This window comes from Budorcas taxicolor, chromosome 9 (genome assembly GCF_023091745.1).
Source record: "Budorcas taxicolor isolate Tak-1 chromosome 9, Takin1.1, whole genome shotgun sequence".
NCBI lineage: Eukaryota > Metazoa > Chordata > Mammalia > Artiodactyla > Bovidae > Budorcas > Budorcas taxicolor.
In genome coordinates this window covers 33,150,460-33,171,588 of record NC_068918.1, presented here as the reverse complement: position 1 = coordinate 33,171,588, position 21,129 = coordinate 33,150,460, and the positions used below count along the sequence as shown (strand labels likewise).

At 44.9% G+C, this 21,129-nt stretch overlaps 1 protein-coding gene across 2 annotated transcripts in view; it reads left to right on the top strand.

Annotated features, from left to right (window-relative positions):
• The window catches only part of FOXO3 (forkhead box O3), a 122,458-nt gene extending 104,463 nt beyond the window's left edge, over positions 1 to 17,995 (top strand). For both annotated transcript variants that reach the window (XM_052645994.1, XM_052645995.1), the window contains exon 4: positions 13,153 to 17,995. The gene's annotated coding sequence lies outside the window, so the exon portion shown is untranslated. The remainder of the gene's footprint in view (positions 1 to 13,152) is intronic.
• The last annotated feature ends 3,134 nt before the right edge of the window (positions 17,996 to 21,129 follow it).

Below are 21,129 nucleotides of genomic sequence, written 5' to 3'. Positions count from 1 at the left end.
TGGATGAGGACAGAGGGGCAGGGAGGAAAGGAACCTTAGGCCATACAAACGTCATGGTGCAGGACTCTGCCAGAGGACTTTCTTAGACCCTCTGGTCCAGCACTGCCACGGTCCATCTTCGGTGGTTTCTGTGTCTTTTATTCCAACAAAGTACCAATTTTTAGGTGCTTCTAATTTAACTGTAGACTGGTTTCTGTGTCTTTTATTCCAACAAAGTAACAATTTTTAGGTGCTTCTAATTTAACTGTAGACTATGTTTCTAGACTCTTGCCACCAGAAGCAACATCTTTCGATTTTTCACTAGTAGTACTAAGCATCTTTATCGCTAAGCATCTAAGCAATTTTAAAAAGCAAAAGAATTAAATTGAAAACAGAAGCTCTTATGTGAGGGAGCATTTATTCATGTGCTTCTTTTTCCCAATGTATAAATGATGTCAGGTTCCAAATAGTGACATGATTTGTGAATGGTGACAGTTTTTTTTTTTTTTTTTTTTTTTAAGTTGTGGCATTTTAATTCTCTTGGAACCAAAAAGACACAACATGGTGTGGCAAGAAAAGCATTTGATTCGAATCAGAAGTCGAGGGCTCCGTTCCACTTCTTCTGCTTTCTGGCTGCCATCTAGAGTGTGTCACTTAGCCTCTGAGCTTCAGTTTCCAGTTTTATAAAATGAGGGCAACAGCCCCTGTTACTTCATGGGGTTACTGCTAGAATCTAATATACTGAAGGGTGTGAAAGTGCTTTGTAAATCTGAAGTGGGCTATGTTCGGTGTGACTAGGTATGCACACTAACTGATGAGGTAGCAGGAAGCCCAGAGAGGTTAAGTGGTCTGCCCAAGGTCACACAGCTGAACCCAGAATCTCTGTTTCTGGAATGGCTAGAACCATGATCATTCTTATCATTATCATGGCTAGATGATAAAAATGGGAAGCACTCTGAACTGGAGCCAGAGTAGCAGGTAATACACAGCTTGCCCCTAAACTCTCCTCTTCAAGCAGTAGAAAGAGCACTGGGGTCTTCTACTGTAACAGGTTTGCACCCCCAGATGCTCCCATGTTTAGGGGCTCTGTTCTGTGTCTCAGTTCCTTTTTTTTTTGTACCATCAGCAAGCTACTTATACTCTTTAAGTGGTGTGAAAGAGAAATGAGATTCAAAGCCATAAACACCTGAGCCTTGTTTAACCCTCTGCCCTGGTGCAGGAATCGCAGGAGCCTCTGGTGAGCTCATCCAGCCATGGGTAGTTGTGGAAAGGGGAATGTCGAGAGTGTTGTGATGCTCAGCTTCTCCACTTTCCCAGGCAGAAGCAGGCCCCTAATGGCACTCAGACATCTGTTTCCAGTCACTTAATAGCCCTTGAGATGGTCAAAAGACTGCAGCAGAAGCTAAGTAGGCTGACACACTTTCATGCTGCCAGAACTCAGGCTGGTGGAGACTTGCCTCGAGAAATTTAGGTATTTGGCTTTTAGAAGGATAGTTTGTCTTCCTTTAAGAAGAGGAATGTGATTGTGGCTTCTAAAGACTTGAGTAGGTTTTAATTTTGGTTTGGTTGTAAGGAGCCTACTTTCTAGTTCACTGAGAAGAGTAAGAGAAGAAAATGTGGTAGCAATTTTTCCCTGATGTTTCAAGTGTTTGTTTTCCGTTTGATTGAATAGCAGACCTTTCTTTTGTGTGTGTGTGTGTGTGTGTGTGTGTGTGTGTGCGCGCGCGCGCGCGTGTGTGTGTAATTCTGAAAGATTATATAAAAATATTTTAAGGGAGATTTAAATACTTAAGTTTTAAAAATTTATTTAAAGCATTCTTATTTTGATAATAACTACTTTTAAGATTACACATTTTATTATTATTAGAATCTTAGGACCATTAGTCATCTTTTTCTCGAAACATTTTGGGGGAAGTTTTTTTGAGAATATAGCTTCTTCAGTAAAAATAAAAACTAGTCACCTGAAAGTAAATTGTCCTGAAAGTAAACCAGTTTAATATGACCAGAGCAAGAGAAGAAACATACGGAAGACAGTGAAGGGCTGTGAGCGTCTGGTTTCAGGGTTTTAGAGTTTCCATCTTGCTTTGGAATGATTTGCTCCTCTAAACAGCCAGGGTCACGTGTGGCCTGACGTGTATTCTTTGCTTTTACATTTAACTTGTTGCTGTCACTTTATTGAAGATGCTCCTGAATTCCCAAAACAGGCCTCAGAGTATAATCTCAGAACCCACTTCAAAATTAAGCATGCCCGGCTTCCCAAGACTTGTTCTATAATGACTTTCTTGGTTTGACTTTGTTTTTTTAAAGCCAGTAGTTGTGGTATTTCTCTGGACTCTATCCCTGTCTTGCTAACTGAAGGTCACATGACGCTGAGTGGGCGCTGTCTGGTTGTGGAGTTAATGGAGCAGGTCTGTCTAGCTGACAGACAATCTTGCTGGAGAGCTGTGGCGAGATGCTTCTCTGGAGGGCTGGGTGTTTCACGCATATCATTCCTTTTAGACCATGTGTGAAATCCTTTGACCTAGGGATCTATCTGGAAAAGGAAAAAATAATTGTACCTTTTTATGAGTGCCAGCTACTGGGGTGTGAAGGGCACTTTCTTCTCTTAGGCATTGGTGGAACTTGGTGCACATACTTACAGGCTGGCAGCAGGCATGTCTGTGAGTGAGTTTGCTGGCTGCAAGGCTAAGCTTCCAGTAAGCCCTCTTTAGACTGTCATGTGTCTCTTCTCAACGGGAAAGCAGCTTCAGTTTCACTGTAGTTTTGATGTCAAGAGATGCCTAAATTCACATGCTCTTTCATTCATCTACATCTTTTGGCATTTGGAGACCCCATTAGGGAGCAACCTCGTATTTAGTTGCATTTTAAACAACTTAATGATAAGGACTGGAAAATACTAACCAGGAAGAGCCCATGTGGAGAAGAGAGAGAGACTTCTCTTCCTGTCTCTGCCAACTGGCCACATCACTGATGACTCTTAGAATAGCAGGTTTCTCATCTGTCAAAAGAGGACAGAATCAGAGAACTGTTTTTTTTTTGTTTAACCAATAAGATTGTATTTTTAATTGAAGTTTAGTTTCTGTACAATATTATATAACAGGTGTACAATATAATGATTCATTATTTTTAAAGGCTTATACTCCATTTATGGTTATTATAAAATACTGGCTATATTCACCATGTTGTACGGAACGTCCTTGTAGCTTATTTTACACCTGGTAGTTTGTACCTCTAAATCCCCTACCTCTGTCTGGCCCCTACCTGCTTTCTTCTCCCTACCGATAACCACTAATTCTCTGTATTTGTGAGTCTGCGTCTTTTTTGTTATGCTCACTAGTTGTATTTTTTAGCAGAATCATAGAATATTAAGGGTATAGAGGATGTATAATTTTGAACCTGAAACCTAACATTCTGTCCATGAAATGGCCCCAGTAAAGGGTAAGTGATGATATAGAACTGTAAAGAAATAGTGATATAACAGTGTAGAAACAGCAGGCTCCAGGGTTGGAGGTCATTTAGAATTTAAATTTAGGCTACTTCTCTGAAGGAGCAAGTCTTTGATACTTGTTGGACTAATGTTTAAGTGCTGTGATTCCATTATATCTTTAAATATTCATGTAGGACTAATTCTAACCAAATACAGGCAATATTATAGGGCTACTTAGTGATGTTTTTTCTTGCTATAGATATTCCCATTAGGGAATGTAACACGTGGTGTGTATTACATGGAAAACAGGCCCTGTTACTTACACTTGTGAACTGTTGTCTAGTCTTTGGTTATGGTGTGCCAGCCTCAAGAATTATGCATCTGCAAGGATCTTTATTCTTAGTTTTAAAACACCCAAAGTCTGAACGGTCATTCATGGAGAGAATGGCTGTCTGGGTCTTTCTGGTGTTGACGACAGGGAGAGAAAGTTGTCAGAGCCCTGGAAAGAGGTTTCTGTGCAGAGGCTGGTGTGCTCCGCGCACACACCCTTTTCCCTGGAAAGAGTGATGCCAGCACTGAGGCTGCTCTTCCTGGGCCTGTTGGGTTTTCAGCGCAGCTTTGCTCACCCTTGACCAGCCTGCTGAGCATGGGGCAGAGCCTGAGTGGCCCTGGCCCTTTAAGCAGTAGCATGTATATATGGCTTTTGAAAGGTGTCTTGTGGCCACAGAGGTTGTGCGGAAGCTAAAGAAGTAGAGTAAAAATCACCAGAACTACTCCTGGAACTTCTTGTATACTCTAAGTTCCCACTAAGTGCTTCTTTTCAGAGTGTTCGTAATGCTCAGTATTCAACATCTTATAAATATTGTTTCCTATGAGTGGAGTTTTCCCCCAGGGGCCTGCTTCTCAGAGACGTACCTTTCTGTATAGAGATGGGGGTGGATGGGTTGGGACCTGCTCCTGTGCCGTAGCCAGAGAGATTGGCCTGTCAGAGGTCCTCCTGGGCCCGGGGCTGATAGAAGGATGCTTGCTGACACTGCTTTCTCTTCCTGACCTGGGGGACACTGGATTTTCATTCCAAGATGGAGATTCCCCACCTTGTAAGAGACTTGACCTGCTTCACCCTGGTTTGTTGTTGTGTTCATTTGATTTGAAAATACTGCCTCCTCCATCCTCCATATTGTTGTGAAGTTTAAAATTTTAAAATCTAAAATGAATTAAAACATTGTATTGTGAACTCAGGACATGTCAGGTATTTAGAGGTCCCATGGATTGGTGTTTCTCAAAATGTTTCACAGATCACTAGATCCTCAGGGTTATTCATGGTTATTAGACAGAAAATAGATCCTGTGACCAAATGTTTGAGGAATGCCATGTGAAATAAAATGAAATAGGGTTGTTTCCTGTAGGACTTCTCAGAGCCTTAGAAGTTTAATGTATGTTATAAACTTTCTAGGATCAGATTTCATTGTTTCCTAAGTTTATTTGACGTCTTGAATTAAATCCTTATTCTAGAAACCATAGGACCAGCATCCTAAGGAAACCCCTAAAGAAATCCTGAAAGAGGTCAGCAACCTCTTGAGAACTGGGGATTCTTTGCCTTTTTTAAAAAAATGTATTTTTTAATTGAAGGAGAATTGCTTTACAGAATTTTGTTGTTTTCTGACAAACATCAACATGAATCAGCCGTAAGTGTTTCTTTGCTTTTTTGCCTTCTTGATTCTTACTGGAGCTTTTTGTTCGACCTTGTCACGTATCAAGCTTTTCTCAGCCACAGAGTGGGTTCTGCTCTTGAATGAGCTATCTGCCTGGCAAAAGGGTAGGCTTCATGTTGGTGGAGGTGCTCAAGGTTGTTCATTAAACAGGATTCATTCATAGAGGACCTGCAGTACTCTAGGCACAGTGGAGAGAGGAAGGTGAAGTAGGGTCTCCCCTCAAGGCATCATGCCTGGCTGGGGACGTGGGGCAGTGCCGGCAGTGACCACTGTCATGGAGGAAGACTGCTTTTCATGCGAGACTGGAGCGAAGGCCCCATTGGGCAGTGGCCGCCTTGCGTGTCTGGTTTTCTGGGACAGTCCTGCTCTCAGATGCCCTGTTCTGTTATCATATGGTCTATTTCACCTGTCTTTGGCTGGGGGTAAAAACATAGGCTCTGTGCTGATCGGGCAGAGTGCAGACTAAATCCAGATCCTGGTTCCTGTTGAAAGCCCTGCAGGATACTTGCTTTTATGTTTGATTTCTAGAAGTGGTTCATCACAGTTGGATGAAAGCCAGCCACCCGCTCCAAGCTCGCTGTCCCTAGGGCTCTGCTCTGAAGAGACCTGCAGATTTAAAAAGCTTTCTCTGCAGCCCATCTCGTGTTAAATAATGTCTGTGTGGTGCAGCAGAGAACCTATGAATCTGTAGCAGAAGGCTGTCATTTTCATGGCTATGTGTCATCGAGTCAAGTCACTCCATTTCTCTGAGTCTCCGTTTGCTTGTCTGTGAAATGGGGCTAAAATGGAAACCTACTCCACAAACGCTCTTGTAAGAACTACCTGTGAGATGACCTAATTTCCTTGGCAACATTTTAAAAAGTTACTTGTTGTTTATTGTTACTTAAAATGGCTCCAGAGATTAATGCAAAATTAAGGAAACTCCCAAGCCAGTCTTAACACCGTTGGCACAAAGAGTAGTCACTTTCCTCAGTAAACTAGAATCGATCAGGTTTCTTTTCATTAAAAAGGTACAGTAATTTGCTGTTGTATGAAACCTTTGATGTCCCCTAGAAGTCCTACTTGCCAATTTAGGAGTCCCTGACAAAGGCTATTTTTTTTCACTAGTGAAGGACCTCCTGCCACAGGTAGATTAGGGAAGTTTTGTACATGGTACCCAAAGTGTTCCATTAGCATCTTAAAAGGACTGCCTGAGAAATCCTAGCTGTCTGGCTTCTGCTTTCTTTCCTTAGGGGGCCTGTCATACCCACTCTGTGCTGGGGGAGAGCCTCACCCTCCCCGTTCCCTCTTTCCTTGGAGTGGAGCCCCTTCCTGTCAGGTGGGAGCCTGGAAATCTGACCTTCCCCCTCCATGCCGGGCCACCTCAGCCACATAGAGAAATGAAGAGCTGGTCCAGCTCTCCTAGGACCTCTTGGAAGCAGAAAGATCACCACACAATAAATGGCACGATGCTGTCAGGGGCCTGGCTGTGGACCCCACCTTCCCAAGAGTTAGTGATTTACCCCCATTCTGGCTAACGTGACCCCATTTGGGGTTCAGGAAATATGGTCAGACGTATCATTAAGATCTCCCAAATCTAGGGTCAGTGAAAACCCGGAGAAATCGGGCTATTCTTCTCCAGGAGCTTTCCTTCCAGAGAAGGAGGACCAAGCCCGGAGCCGAAACACTCCACTGGGAGAGCTGCCACGTGGTTGCAGGGGTTTTGTTCTCTTCCCAGTAACAGATGTGAACCCTACTCTGTAATTCTAGATTTCTGCTTTTTTTAAACAACCCCTTTCTTGCTAAAATCTATGATATTCATTTATTAAAGGACGAGAAATACTTGGTCATGAAGCATAATTCCAGTGTTTTTAAGGGTAAAACTTTGAACTGCAAGTCCTGGTTTGATATGCTCTCTCTCTCTCTGTCCGTCTCCTCCACTCCCCTTCCCTCTTTTCCTCTTCCCTTTTCTCTCTCCTCTTTCTCTCTGATGAAACTAGTTTGGACCATGACATTTTTTAAGTATTCATGTCTGTGTCGTGTTCAGTTTGACTCCTTAATGGAAATTAATGACCACGATGAGGCCAGAAGTTCTGAGGTTGAACTTTTAATTTCCACTGAGCCTCTGTTTGTATACATGCCACTGTAATTAATTGTAACTTCATTAGTCAATTGTGTGTTCAGAAATGACTGGAAAGCAGTGGAGCCCAGTAATCAGAAAATGTGGTGTGACTGACAGATCTGTTAGAAGGTGTCCCCTAGGTGGTGGTGGCCCTGTGGCCAGAGTGCACTCCCACCCAGCCCTGGTCATCTCAGGCTGTCCTGCCATCTGGGGTGGGGCACCAAGGTGGGGAGCTCCCGGCGCGTTCCACTGCAGTGCTGGTCAGGGGAGAGGAGGACCACCCAGGCCGCCCACTGTGTGGGTCCGCCTGACTCCTGGATCTGTCCTCCCACCAGACTGCTGCCCTCAGGATGGATGGGCCTTTGCCTCTTGTCCCTCTTGGAGCCACCCTGGAGACCCTCGTTTGGGTTCCTCCTTCACTTGTTTCCTCTGCTGAACTGATGTGGGTGCTGCTTCTTGGCCACCATCTGTGTTACCTGCGTGTCCTCGTCGTGTCTTAGAGGTGAATGAGGGGTTTGGACTATTTGTGGAACTAAAATAGCTGATTTTGTGTGGTCAGTTTCAGAGTCACTTTTGGGAATTTTTAGGTTGTCTGCAAAATCCTGCATAGCTAAAGCAGGGAAAGAAGCCTTTGGAGAGCCTACTGTTCGGTGCTCGGTGGCCGAACCCTTAGCTGGGCTGGAGCATTGCAGCTACCCTTGCGCCCGGCCCCAAGGGAGATGCGGCATCCCAGCCCAGCAGGGTAGCGGCACACTGCCACTTGTCCCCCCCACCCCCTCTGGCCAGTGAGTGCGGTGAGGAGTCACACAGGATGGGCCCACACCCAGCAGACATGAACAGTGTGATGTTCAGGTCATGGTTTACGGGTCTAAGATTTCCTCCTGGACTGCAGCTCCCTTTTGTCTCTAAACGGTGGTCTCTCTAGCCGTGACAGCAATCTGAGAGCTAGAGTAGCATGACTCTTAATTCAGGGAGCTGGACTAAAGGGGGGTGTAGTAGGATGGGAGAGGATAAGTTCTTCATTAAATGCTTACTATTTAAAATTTTATTACTACAAAAGTTGAGTTATTTGGGTGTTAAAACTGCGCCTTGTATTGATCCTTAGGAAGTTTCATCTTACAAGAAATGTGAGTTGTAGAAACTTAATCTAAGAAGCTATCCTCCCTCCAGAAGGGGATCATTAAAGTTCTAGGCCTTGTCCCACAGGCAGTAGGTTCTGCTTGGATTCAGCAGAGATTAACTTTAAGCAGGTGTAGGTTTGAAATGCTTCATGGAGGCTGTAAGGCTTGAAAGAGCGCTAAGTATTTGAAATGGCAGAGGGAAGAGAGGGCTGTTTCAGGAGGACATTTGTTCATTTATTCAGCCAGCAATTATTGTGCGCCTCTCCTCTGTTTCAACTTTGCAGGCTACTTGGGACATCAAGAAAATGTGTCCCTGCTGGAGTACGCTTCTCGTGGGTGAATACCACGTCTAAGACAGTGCTCTTGAGATAATGAGATGGTCCGTAAGTGGTTTGATTTGAAGGCTCTGCTCTGCTCTCAGTATACTGGGAATTCGATATGTGTGAAAAAGTAACCATTCTGGGCACTCTATGGTGCAGTGCCAGGTGTGGCTTAGGAGTTAAGCAGAGGACAGCCTGGGGCAGGGGGGCCTGGAGGAACTGTCTGGATGTTTGGATCGGGAGAGCAGGCCAGGCAAGGCACTGACCCTGGCCCATCAGATCAGGTGGCAAAGCCAGAATGAGGTCAGCAGAGCCAAACCCCCCAGGTCTCTGCCAGCCACAGCTTTGGAGTATTATATGGGCTGCCCTTCCTGGAAACCTGATTTTCCTTTAGGGAGGCTCCTCAACTGAGTACAGATTTGGCCAGAATGTCCATACCTGTTTTCTTTCCCCTCATAAACTATTCAGTGTCTAAAATGGCAAGTTGATAGCATTTGCCAAACAGTTTTTATAGAGCTGCACCTCCTATAATTCCCCTTCTCAGGCAGCTGTGGAGGGTGGTTCCCTTCAGCCAGCCTCACAAGCAGAGGACTGCATTTTAATCAGCCAAGCCTCTGCGGTCCCTGAACACCAGGTTGGTTTTCATGCGCTGCCCTCTTCCAACTCAGAAGAGACTAAGAAATTACCAAATTAAGCCAGAGTGCTGTGCCTCAACACCATTAGGTGTTTTCTTGAGCTGCTTCGTAGTTGGACTGTAAAGATGAGCTCCATAGGACTTGCTGACATTTCTGCTCTCCAACATCGGACAGGACCACCTTACCCAAGCCCTGCTGTTTTTCCTGGGGTGATACCAGCAGAAGCCTTGGATGCTGCTGTCAGATGGTTGTGGCCTGTGATAGATTGGGTGTCCCTCAGACCCTCCTTGGGGGTAAGCAGAGATGGTGGCCAGCAGGCATTTCTTTGCTGTCTACTCAGGTAGAAGCATTCATTCTCTGAAACCCACACCTGTTCTCTGAAATCCACCTGAAGTTTCCCTGTCATTGAGCAAACATGAATTCATTTCTTTTCCATCCTAAATGTTCTGTGTTTAGTCTCCAACTCACCCCAGGGGTTGCAAGTTTGGCTTAAATTATCTTTATGTTTAAAGAGTAAAGAAAGTGGTATTTCACTGTAATTTTGTGTTTCAGGCAGACTTTCCTCCAAGCATCTTTTAGTTTTGGCCAGGAAAGTGTGGCTAACCTGCGTGGATTTGCAGATGGGAGAGTTTTGTCCCTGTGGTTCTTTTTCCTTCCCTGTCATATTTGGAACTGGGGCCCTGTTCTCTCCTCTCTGCCAGGAAGATAAAAACACTGCTGAGAAATCCGGATTTGTCACAGTGGAGTGAGTTGTGGGAGGACAGCAGCAGGAACAGTTTATGTTTTATTCCCAGATTAAAGTTGATGGGGGTTATGTTTTGTGTACAGTTTTTTGGAGGCATGGCCCTTTCTTAGAACATCGTGTGATTTAGTGGTGATAATTAGGCAGAAACTTGTCTTCCCTACAGATGCCAAGGTTATAGAGGGACTTACTCTCACCAGAGACCGGATGACAGTGCCCACAGGTATTTTTAGAAGGGGCCTATCATTTGGTTTCCCTGTTTCATTTTCTTTGCATCAACAGCCTGATTTCAAACTTAGTCTTGGGCAGGGAGTGAGGGGGGGCAGATTTTCTCCCTGTTAATGAAAGTCCTGGATGGGACAGGACAGCGTCTTCCTATTTATTGTTAGTTGGCCCACTGCCTAGTAACTGCAAAGTGATGGCTGTAATCCCCTTCAGCTGTAGGCTTCCTTTTCCTTCCTGAAGTTTTGCTTAATCTGATGTGGTTTTAAACTCATAAGGCCATCAACAAACACACGTAAACCTCATAGTTAACTAAAGCATCTCACTTTAAAGAATGTAAGGCTAGTGAGAGCACCGTTCAAACGCAGGGAGTTTGTGTCCAAACCAAGTATCATTAAATCTGGTTATTTACTGTGCTCCTTTCATTTTTCCAGTCAGTCAGTTTTCCAGATGGTGTCAGATAAACATGTGTAAACATCGAGCCACCAGTGAGAGGTTAAAAAGTCTTAAGGCAGGGGCCTCAGAGGGGCTGCTTTCCTTGTGATGAACTGGAATTGTAAGGTCTTCCTCATGAATACGGATCCTGCTGTTCCTCTTAGAAGGGTGATTGCGTTTCCTTTCTGTGTTCACGGTAGTTTACAAACTGTTTGCCTTCTACCACAGAGGAACAAGTTGCCTTTCCATCCTGTGGAGTGGGGGTTTCTCTGTTCAGTTTGTCCTCCGTGAGGGCCGCCTCTCAGCCTGGGCCTGGCCTCTGCCAGTTGAACTTCCAGGCGTAGGCTGTTTCCTCTGTGACCTCAGGGGCGTGCCAGGACGTAGTGCCACGAGGGGCCCCAAACCCATTCTGCAAAGAAGGAAAGCGGGCAGGTCAGCACATCCCTTGCTCAATGATGAAGCTCCCTGCTAGTGTGGACCCTTGGATGAGATTGTGATGGCTGACGCCCTCTTTTGCTTAGAACAAGGTGACGTTACGGGCTTAGGTGCCCCCTGCCTTCTTCCCTCCTGTGTCGACAAGGCGCCAGCATCGGAGCGAGTTGCGTGCTCTGCCGCTGTACTTGGGGAATGAAGTGTGTCAACTCCCCAGCATGCACTGGTGTCTGTGGCTGAGTAATTAACACCAGAGGGAAGGGGGGGATGGGGTTTGGGCTAGGTAATACTTCACAGCTCCTCTTTTGGCACTTGTAGTAAGTCAGGGTCCGGACTTGGGGACCAGAGTCCCCTGATGACTAACTGCATAGAGATCTTAGATGGTGGTTAAGTGTTACTGTGAAGGAAAGAATGAAATCCCCTTCCAAAGAACCATATCCGCACCCTTGTCTGTTCGGGCCTCAGGGGTCCCAGGTGGAGCCGCTAGAACAGCACCGGTTCCAGCAGGCTAAATGCCTCACAGGTGCTGATACCCGTCAGACCTTTCCTCCCTTTGAAATCAGCAAGCTCCTATTTTATAGTCCAGGATAATATTATCTAGCATCCTTACAGAGCAGAGAATACCTCCAAAAAAGCCATCAGCCAGGGAAACAATACTTGGCGAAAGGATGGAAAGAAGGGGCCTTTTCCTGCTTTATCATCTCTGCCTCTCATAAACAACCCAAGCTCTTCTTTTTGGAGCTGTAGCAAGGGTAGCTGTGACCGTGGGTGTGTAATGTCACAAATACTAAGCCCTGCTGTCTTTCTGAGGGGTAGTGAAAAGGAAGATTGCCAAGCAGTCCAGTCAAGAGAGAGAAGCAGAGGTAAATAACGTGTGTGTTTGAGTGAGTGAGAGGCGGGGGCATATTGATGCATTTTTCATTACTTGTTCACCTTATCTGGTGAGACGATCCAGCGTTCATGTTACTTCCCTCTCACCTTGCTATCCATTTCTTGGCCTAGAGCCTTTTTTTTTTTAAACCATGACTGCTGACACTGTCTCCATAAACAAGTGGTCTTGAAGCCTGTCACATCAGTTCATTTAGCTACATCTCTTGAGTGTGTGGATAAATATATGTGTGTGTCTGTATAATAAGTTTATTTTTTAATTCTCCAACTTTTCCTGGCTTGGTGGTCATATGATATCTGATAAGACTTGTGTAAATTCAGATGCTTTGAGAGGACTTACGATTTGAAGATTTCTTGGAGGCATAATAATAATGCCAACAGTAATGTTCGTTATGAGAGCGTATTCTATGGGAGGTTTTCTGAGCCATTTGTGCGTGATATAATTTTATTTCCTCTGTAGATTTTTCCTATATAAAGCAAAGTCTACTTAGACAAGACAAAGTCTACTTCCCAAGACAGTCTACTTAGAGATTACTTGGTTTTTGGTGAGGGAAGTCAAGATTACCCCTGGCCATCTGTGCAGACTGATAAAGCATTTATGGAAAGTGGCCATTTCCTCCTCTGGTGTTGGGCTATCAATGGAAAGAGTGGTAAGCAAGGTTATTTAGTCCACAGACCCAGCAGGGGAGAACTAGAGAAGCATAGCTGGCCTGTTTGGGGTGACCAGCTTCTCTGGTTTATAGCATGAAAGTCATATGTCCCAGGAAGCCCTTCAATCCAAAAATCTGAAGTAAAACCCCATCTGCAGCTAGCCCTCCCTATCTTGGAAGGGCCCGCTGAGACACCCCCGGTTTACCTGGCTTTGTTAACCTCCCCGGCTGAATAGCCCCATTTCCTCTAGGCGTTTGAACTTGAGAGCATTTTGTTATCAAGCACAGGAGTAAGGTAAGTAATCTTCAGGCTTTGTCCTTAGGTTTTCAGACCTTTGAATCTAGTGCAGCAAAACAGCCTGACTTGGAGCACCCCAGCCCAGCGGTGGGTGAGGAGACCGGGGAGCCTCAGTAGGTGTGACCCGGAGGGCCCGCTGCTGCTGTTGAATGTCCTTAACCGTCTCTGGTTTTCTTCTCTCCTCCTATAGACCCTCAAACTGACGCAAGACCTACCAAGAAAACCCTTTGCCAAATCTGCTCTCAGCAAGTGGACAGTGATAACCGTTTACAGCTTAACACCTTTGTGAGCCCGCGCGTTTCCTACCCCAGCAGAGACTGCTATCGGCCCCTTCCCCCGGGTGAAGCACTTATCCTCGCACAGAACTCTCTCTATAAAGTATGCAAAACCTTCCTTGTACGGGGTGACAGCCACCTGCCAGCGAAGGACAGCACCCTGCCAGCACCGCCACCCCGTTCAGAGCACACCGTCAGCCCGCGGGCCGTCCTGTGGTGTTTTAATATCGCGATGGTTTATGGGATGTGTGAAGCGTTGTTTCTGTGTTCGTTTTCCTCTGACTCAGTTTCTCACATGCATTGACTTGGAGTCTTTTTATGTTAAAGTGTTAACCATCCTTCCCCTGGCACATTTACAAACAGAAGGTGTACCAGCTACTGCGCTGGCTTTGGGTGTCACAAACGTCCAAGCCTATAGAACTCCCCAAACTAACACATTACGTAAACTAGAGGAGGTTTTTCTGTCTTCTTTACTTTGGTAGAAAACTATTCTTTTCTTAAAAAAAAAACAACAGTGGCACAAGTGTTTGCTGTGCGCACCGGCCCAGGAACAGAGCCCTGCATCTGCGACCTGAAGGGTGCCCAGCATCTGACCCCAAGTGCCCGGTCCTGAGTCAGGGCGGTCGGGGGACAGTCCCTGGTCTGCAGTTGCCGGATGGGTCTGGCCTGTGGTCTGTCAGTATCCTCAGCTCACACAGTCACAGTGATCATATGCTGGCTAGAAATTAGGATCTCTTCAAGGAAGAAATCTGCTCAGCTCTTCACTCATTGCCAAAGGCCACTAATGGATTTAGTTTTAAGAAGAAAAGAAAAGGGAAAAAAAAAAGTAGTCTTGTTTTGCTTTGCAGAAGTGAACTTACAGGTAAACATTAGGCCTGCAGTGAGAAATGTGTGGAAAGTACAAACCCGAGTCACTCTTTTTTCTAAATGCACACCCTTGATTACTTTTAGCCTTGCTCTGTATAATCTCATCTAGTAGATGTGTATGAATGAGAGGCAATAGCATACAAACTGATTCTTTTTTTTAATATAAATAAGCTTAGGTTGTAATTATACACGTGACTCAATGGAAGTACAAGGTAGGGCCGTTTTGACCTCCCTTCCACTTTTCCTGCTTGTATGGATTTCATTTTTTTTTCTTTTCAAAAAGTTATGGTGCTGTATAGGTGCTTTCTGTTTAACCCAGAAAGTGTGATTATATTAGTTGCCCTCTTTGTTAGAGTAGTTGGGAACGCCTTTGGTACATATGAAACTGGGACAATGACACTCTGATTGGCACAGCATATGCATACTTCTCCAAAAAGGTATATGAAGACTCTTTTCTTTGCATACAAAGCATTAGGCATACAAATGTATAAATATATTTTATCATGTACAGTTACAAAAACGGAACATTCTGCACGGATGTTAGGAATCCAGGCTCGTAGTTCAGCACAGACCTCCCTGCATGAGTTCTCGCAGACGTTTGCACCATGCAGTGGGCGCTGACTCCCCCACCAACACAGACATGCCACCCGACCACCTGCACCCGTCACCAGCCGCCAGGGCCCCCTTGTGCATCTCTGCTTCCTGATTCCTCTGGGGGTGACGGTGGTGGTGATAACAGCTCCTGGCATAATGAAAGTCCCATTTGGTGTTGTCACTTGTCTCTCCCGCCTCGCTTAGGTTGTCATGTGTGAGTGATGGCCCCGTTGATTTCACCCTGCCTTTTACTGAATCTGTAAATTGTTGTGCAGTTTGTGGTTATAGTAGACCTGTAGCCTATTGCCTTTTCTAAACTGCTCCAAGTTTATAATCTTCATTTTGAAAGTATGTATAATTTTTGAAAATATGTATTCTATTCATGCAATCTGCTTCTCAGTGAGACAGACTTTTGCTTACCATATTCCTCTGTAGTAAGGCTAGCCCCTTCCTCGAGTCTTTGGTAGTCTGCTGTCCATGAGGACTGTCCATTATCAGTGAGAGGGGGCTGCTCTCTGGGTTCCCAAGTGATGCTGCCCTCGGTGGAGACACAGTTTGGTCAGGGACAGGGGAGGGACCAGGGGGTATCGGATTCAGGAGAGAATCCAAAGTGCTTCCAACACAAGGGCCCTGAGACTTCTCTCCTGAGCTCAGAGAAACAAGAAAACTAACAAAATAGCTATTTGCCTTTGCAGTTTTCTAGACTGTGGAAACTACTTTGGGAGTAAGAAAGGCAACCCTCAAATGTGTTTCAACTTTAAAATGTTGAATTCCTTTCAGACCTGTGGCATCTTATTTATTCTCCCGCCCACCCCCCACCCCCACCGCCCCAATGTTTGTTAGATTGCAGGCAGAATGTCTTACAAAATGTCCTAGAACCAGATTATAATTCAATTGAAAACAGCTGAGGGACGGACAGAGAAGGGGTGTGAGAGCAAGACAGCCATGGAACAGATCAGGAAAGTGGAGAGGGAGGGGGGCTTTGAATCTTTTCTTTACTTTTTCTTTTTTAAAAAGTAACTCAGCATCTACATGTAGAGTATCATGGACAGCTGAGATCAGGGCAAAGTCAGGTGCCAGCATCAGTGCTAGAAAGGGTCGGGAAAGAATGGAATAGTTAGGCCTGTCCAGGATCACACAGCCTCACTCTCACCCTTGGCCACTCACCTGGAGGCCAGGATCTCTTAGACTAACCAGGTCCTGCCGCAGTCAGACGAGGCAGGGCAGAGGTGCCACCTTCTGTTAAGACCCTGCTTTCAGGAGGGGCCTACCAGTGGCCACCACGTGAAGTTCTGAGTCTCACAGGTCTCTCACAGGAAGTTTTCTGACCTGGAGCGTCTCAGTGGAATACTCAGTAGCCTTTGGGGGTCTGGCAGTCATGTTTGCTTCCATCAACTCTCAGAGTCTACCCTCAGCCTCTCATTAAGCTGCTCTAGGGAGCCTTCTACTTTTCGATGGGAAATTTATAAAGAAGAGTAACAGTGTTGAAACCATGACCTGAACTCTGGGGTTCTGTTGTTACCTTCAGGGTTCCAGAACCAGAAACCTTTTACCAAAGTTAGAAAAGAGCTTTATCACAAGCCTTCCCTGTCCTGGCATGAGGCCTGACCGCCAGACTCAAGAGTATCCTATTAACTGTGAATGAATCTAAGGTCAGTTCCCTTTATTGCCGAAACACATTCTTTTAAGATTTCAGAAGTTCGTCTTTGCTGTTAACAGGTGGAGCGTGCACACACATGTACTGGTGGACTGTGGAGGGGTCAGGGTTTGGTGTTGGGTTTCAGCCCTGTGTGTGTCGCTTCCCCACTCTGAGAAGACCTCATGGCTCACTACTCAGGACAGGTATGCCCAGTCTCAGGGTGTTATTTCAGGCAGCTTCTGAACCTGTTAAAGATGGAAGGGAGTCTATCTCATGAACCCCAACTTAAAGAATAAGGAATATTAGAATCTCTTGGAAAGCCCATCAAGAGGAAAGCAAACAGCCACGCCCATGTTTTTGTACACTGATGCCAAGGGCTGGTGAAGGAAAATAAGTTACCTTTTCTCTCTAAAAGCAGAAACAAAATCCTGACAGGTCCGAACTGTGATTTCTTCTTTCTTGGTGTATTTGGGAAACGTTGATTATGTATAACATTTTTTTTTTAATTAAGCAAAAATTTTTTGTAGAAATTCAATCGCTGGCAAAGAGGTACAAACAGCCAGCCTCTCCTGGAGACCAGGGGTGGCAGGGTGCAGCAAGGGGAGAGAGCAGTCCTTGTGAAATCCCATTTGTCAGACCAGATCGTAACGCAGGTGCCCAGGTCCTGAGAAGAGTACAGTTGGCCCTGAGTACACACGGGCTCCACATCCTGAGTCAGCCGACCGCGGATCCAGACGGCCAATTGTACTACGCCTTTTTATATAAGGGACTTGGGCTTTCCCGGATGTAGGCGGGGGGATGGAGTCCTGCAACCAATCCCCTACGGATGCCGGGGGTGACTGTGTATTATATTTGATCCAGATCTTTAGTGGATAACATTTTATGCAGTTTGAATGAATAAAAATATTTTCCTCTTGTTTAGTTTTATTTGTATGTATTTTACTTTGATGAATGATTGGTTCCGAGGCCTCTGCCACACTCCAGAAATATTTGTGCGGCTGCTTAAAAAAAAAAAAAAAAAAGCTGTGTGTCTGGTCACTTATTTCTCTCAAATTATCTCATTGCCTGGCAATCAATCTTCTCTCAATATACTTGTCCTAGCACATTATGTACACAGGAAATGTAAACAGATGTGAAGGAGGACCAGAAAAAAAAAAAAGTTGATAATAAAGAAAAATGTATGTTTTGGCTTCACATGTTTAAATTTTTTTTTTTTTAAGAAAAGTTGCATGAATGGGAAAAAAATCTGTATACAGTATCTGTAAAACTGTCTTATCTGTTTCAATTTCTTGCTCATACCCCATGCAAACTAGAGCTCAGTGTGGTGCATGGCCATATTCAAACACCCGAGAGTCATGCAGTTGATGCTTTGGTTTGAAGCACCTCATCCTTCCTTTCAAAGCGAACACTATCATATTGCATTCTTACTGAGGATTTTGTCTGTCCATATGTTACCATGAAATATCTCTACCACATTTTGTCTCAAGAATCAAAACCAGTTTGATTTGGGAATCTTCTCCTTTCCAAGTGAAATAGAGATGCAGTACTTAACTTTCCTTGGTGTTTGTAGATATTGCCTTGTGTATTCCATTTAAAACCGTAATCTAGTTTGTAAAAGCGATGGTGACGCATGTAAATAAAGCATCGATGACACTCTACCTTACTCCAAGAGATTGTTTGTTCTCCCTCTCCGTCTCTTTAACCCGAGAAGTGAAATAGCTGGGTTTATCTCAAGGTCTCCCTGTGGGAGAGGCACAGAGCAAAGAGACTGTCCTGAGATCTCTCAACTAAATGAATCCTGTGGACTTTTTCTCTGACCCATTTTGACCTCCATAGACAACCAGACACTTTGATAAAGCAGATTTATGGCGTTGTGCATGGTGGAGAAGAGCGACTTTCAGCCTGCCTGAGTCAGGTCACCCTGGGGGAGCTTCTGTGCAGGTGGTGGGATTTGGACTTCGTGCCCCGCATGGGTGTCAGAGGTTTTGACCCTACGAGGGTCCTGCTCTCGGGAGTCCAGCAGATGAACACCAGTCGTCAGTCATCACTGTACCCTCCTACGTAGCAAACAGCATTTAAGGCTGCTGGTGGCAATAGCATAAATATTTCCTCATGGCTAAGTTCAGGGGAACTCCACCCTACTGTAAAACTATTCTTAGTAGCACATGTTGTGGTTTTTCCTATTAATAAACATCATAAAAATTATTCAGCTTTTGGGTTCAAAGTCTTACGCAACTTGATGGACTCCATTCAAGTCAAGTAGGTAAGAAAGATTTTAAAGTTTGCCTTTGGGATAAGGTCTGTGTTGGTGGAGAGTCATGCTTCCATAAGTCTGTCCTTACCATTGTTTTAATTTCCTGTAAAGGTAAAAACCTCACCATCTTCTAAGACCAAAGCCAACTGAAAGATACTTCATTTGAGATTGCTTTCCAGTTTTGATCCTGCCTGTCAAAAGATTAAAGATGGAAATCCAAAACCAGCTATCACAAGATTCTCAGAGTTCCCCCAAGCCAAATAAAAATTCAACTAAAATTACTTGAAGTTAAATGAACAACACTAGGCCAACATCAAATGTGCCGGGGGCCAGACCGTGATGGACATCAAGACCACTGGGACCGGGGCCTTTGCTTCTGTGAGTTTATATTCAAGGTGTCATCTGTCTGTTCCCCTGTGAGGAATAAAGAGCTAACTGTCGCCAGCTCTCCTTGCTTTCAGCTTCTTGTTTAGAAAAGGAAGAATTTGTAATGGTTAATCTCACTAACGATTTACAGGTTTGATCTCAAAATGTTTGAGTAGTAAGGGCAAACTTCTAATCCCACGCATGTGACATGTATCAGCCAAGCCACTCACGTCACAGCTGGAACACAGGTCAGAGGTGGAGGAAGTTAGAGTTCATAGCCAGGACTTACCTGCCAGACGTTCCCTGACCTTGGCCCTTGGCCACTCCCCTGGAACTTTGGAAAAAAGGAGATGGCTGTGGTGCCCTGGGTGCCTCTCAGCTCATCTCATGGTGGGCATGCTCAGGGGAGTGTGCTTGAAGAACAGAGGTGGGGAGAGGATCATCCGGAATGGGACCCCCTCCTCTCTCTGCTTCCATCGCCAGCAAGGAGACGGTTGGGTGCTGGGCGCCAAGGAGTAGACACCTTTGGAGCTGGAAGGAGAGGGGTCCTTCTGCTTGAATTTTCTTCATTCAAACGTTAAAAGAGGAAGACTTTCAGCAATATATAAGACCTGAAGAAAGTTCGATTGTGTCTGTGTGTGTCTGTAGTTCTGCCTACTGTCCATCACATAATAATGACCCAAAATGTCATTTTTGCTGCCTTTCTCAGAGGACTTACTAGACACACTACAAACCTGCCCACTCCCACTCGGGGAAGAAAACTTGCAGTGCTCTTCTTGGACGGGGACAAGCCCGCCTCCGTGAGCCCTACGTTCATCCACCCCACCAGCACCAGGATGCACCAGAGAGCGGGATGACAGAGAAAGCTGCTTCCGTCTCAGGTGTCTCTCAGCTCCTGGCCAAACAGGCTCCCCCAAAGGCTGAGAGGTCGATGGCTTGGCACCCCTGTAACTTCCCAACCAAACTGAGAGCCCTGATCTGGAAGAAACCATAGAAAACTCCATAATGGTTCAGTCCAGGGTTTTGACTTTCAGCTCTGTCCTTGTATACTCTTAATTTGTCAAAGTGGGAGTGTGTTACTTTTATAAAGATAAAAATGGTTTCTAAAGAGCCAAGGTGGAGAGGCTGTCTTTGACTTCTTCTCTGAGTGGTTTGGTTGCTAAGTCATGTCCGAGTCTTGCAACTCCATGGACTGCAGCCTGCCGGGCTCCTCTGTCTATGGAATTCTCCAGGAAAGAATACTGGAGTGGGTTGCCATTTCTGAGACTGGAGGGAATAACGAATAAAGTGGGAGAAAGGATTAGGGAATAAAAGTAGAGAGAAGGAGATGATGATACTGTCTAAAAGGAATCTGATTGATAAATGAATAATATCGTTGCAAAATTGTGTCTTCATAATTTTGGATTTCCATAATTTCCTCCTGTTAACACCTTGAATATCATTATAGGAATTACCTAATCAGAACAAAGGAATTTTATGCACCTGTTAATAATTATAAAAACTATACGCTTATACAGGATGCACTCTTAGAAATGTAATTATCTATTGCTGTTGTAACTTTTATATTGACATAAGAAAAAAAGCAGAAATGCTATATGCCAGTGTAAACTGTGGCTGAGGAGAAATACTAAAAGGTAAAAGCCAAAACTTGAGAGAATTCCTATGTCGTGGACACTTTGGCCTTGACACTAGACTCACAACCTCAGCCGCTGGCACCATGAATAAGCTGATACTGGTTCTTGGCCACTTCGCACTTCTATGGGGGAAAGGGGGCTCTTCCTCTCACCACGATGTGTCCACTGGGAAATTCCCCAAGTAGGAGGGTATTCTCATGCCAAGACTTGGCCCCAAAAGACAAATGTCCATTGTATTTGGCAAGTTGTTATGGAATTTTTTGTCACAATTATATGTACTTGTTGCCCTGTATTTTTGGAAGGTAATGTGTTGGCACGATTGATATCTAGGAAGCATATAGATGCACACACAGGGAGTGTTTTCCCGTCCCTGTCTAGTTCTCAGCCTAGTTTCTCCCAAAGTTTCTTGCATATCCTTCCAGAATTTCTTACATATCTACCTTTTCTTATTACACTAAAAGTACATTATAGCCACTGACCAGTATCTTGCTTTGTTAATGGTTTTCTCGCACACGGAGGAAACATCAGTCACAGGAAG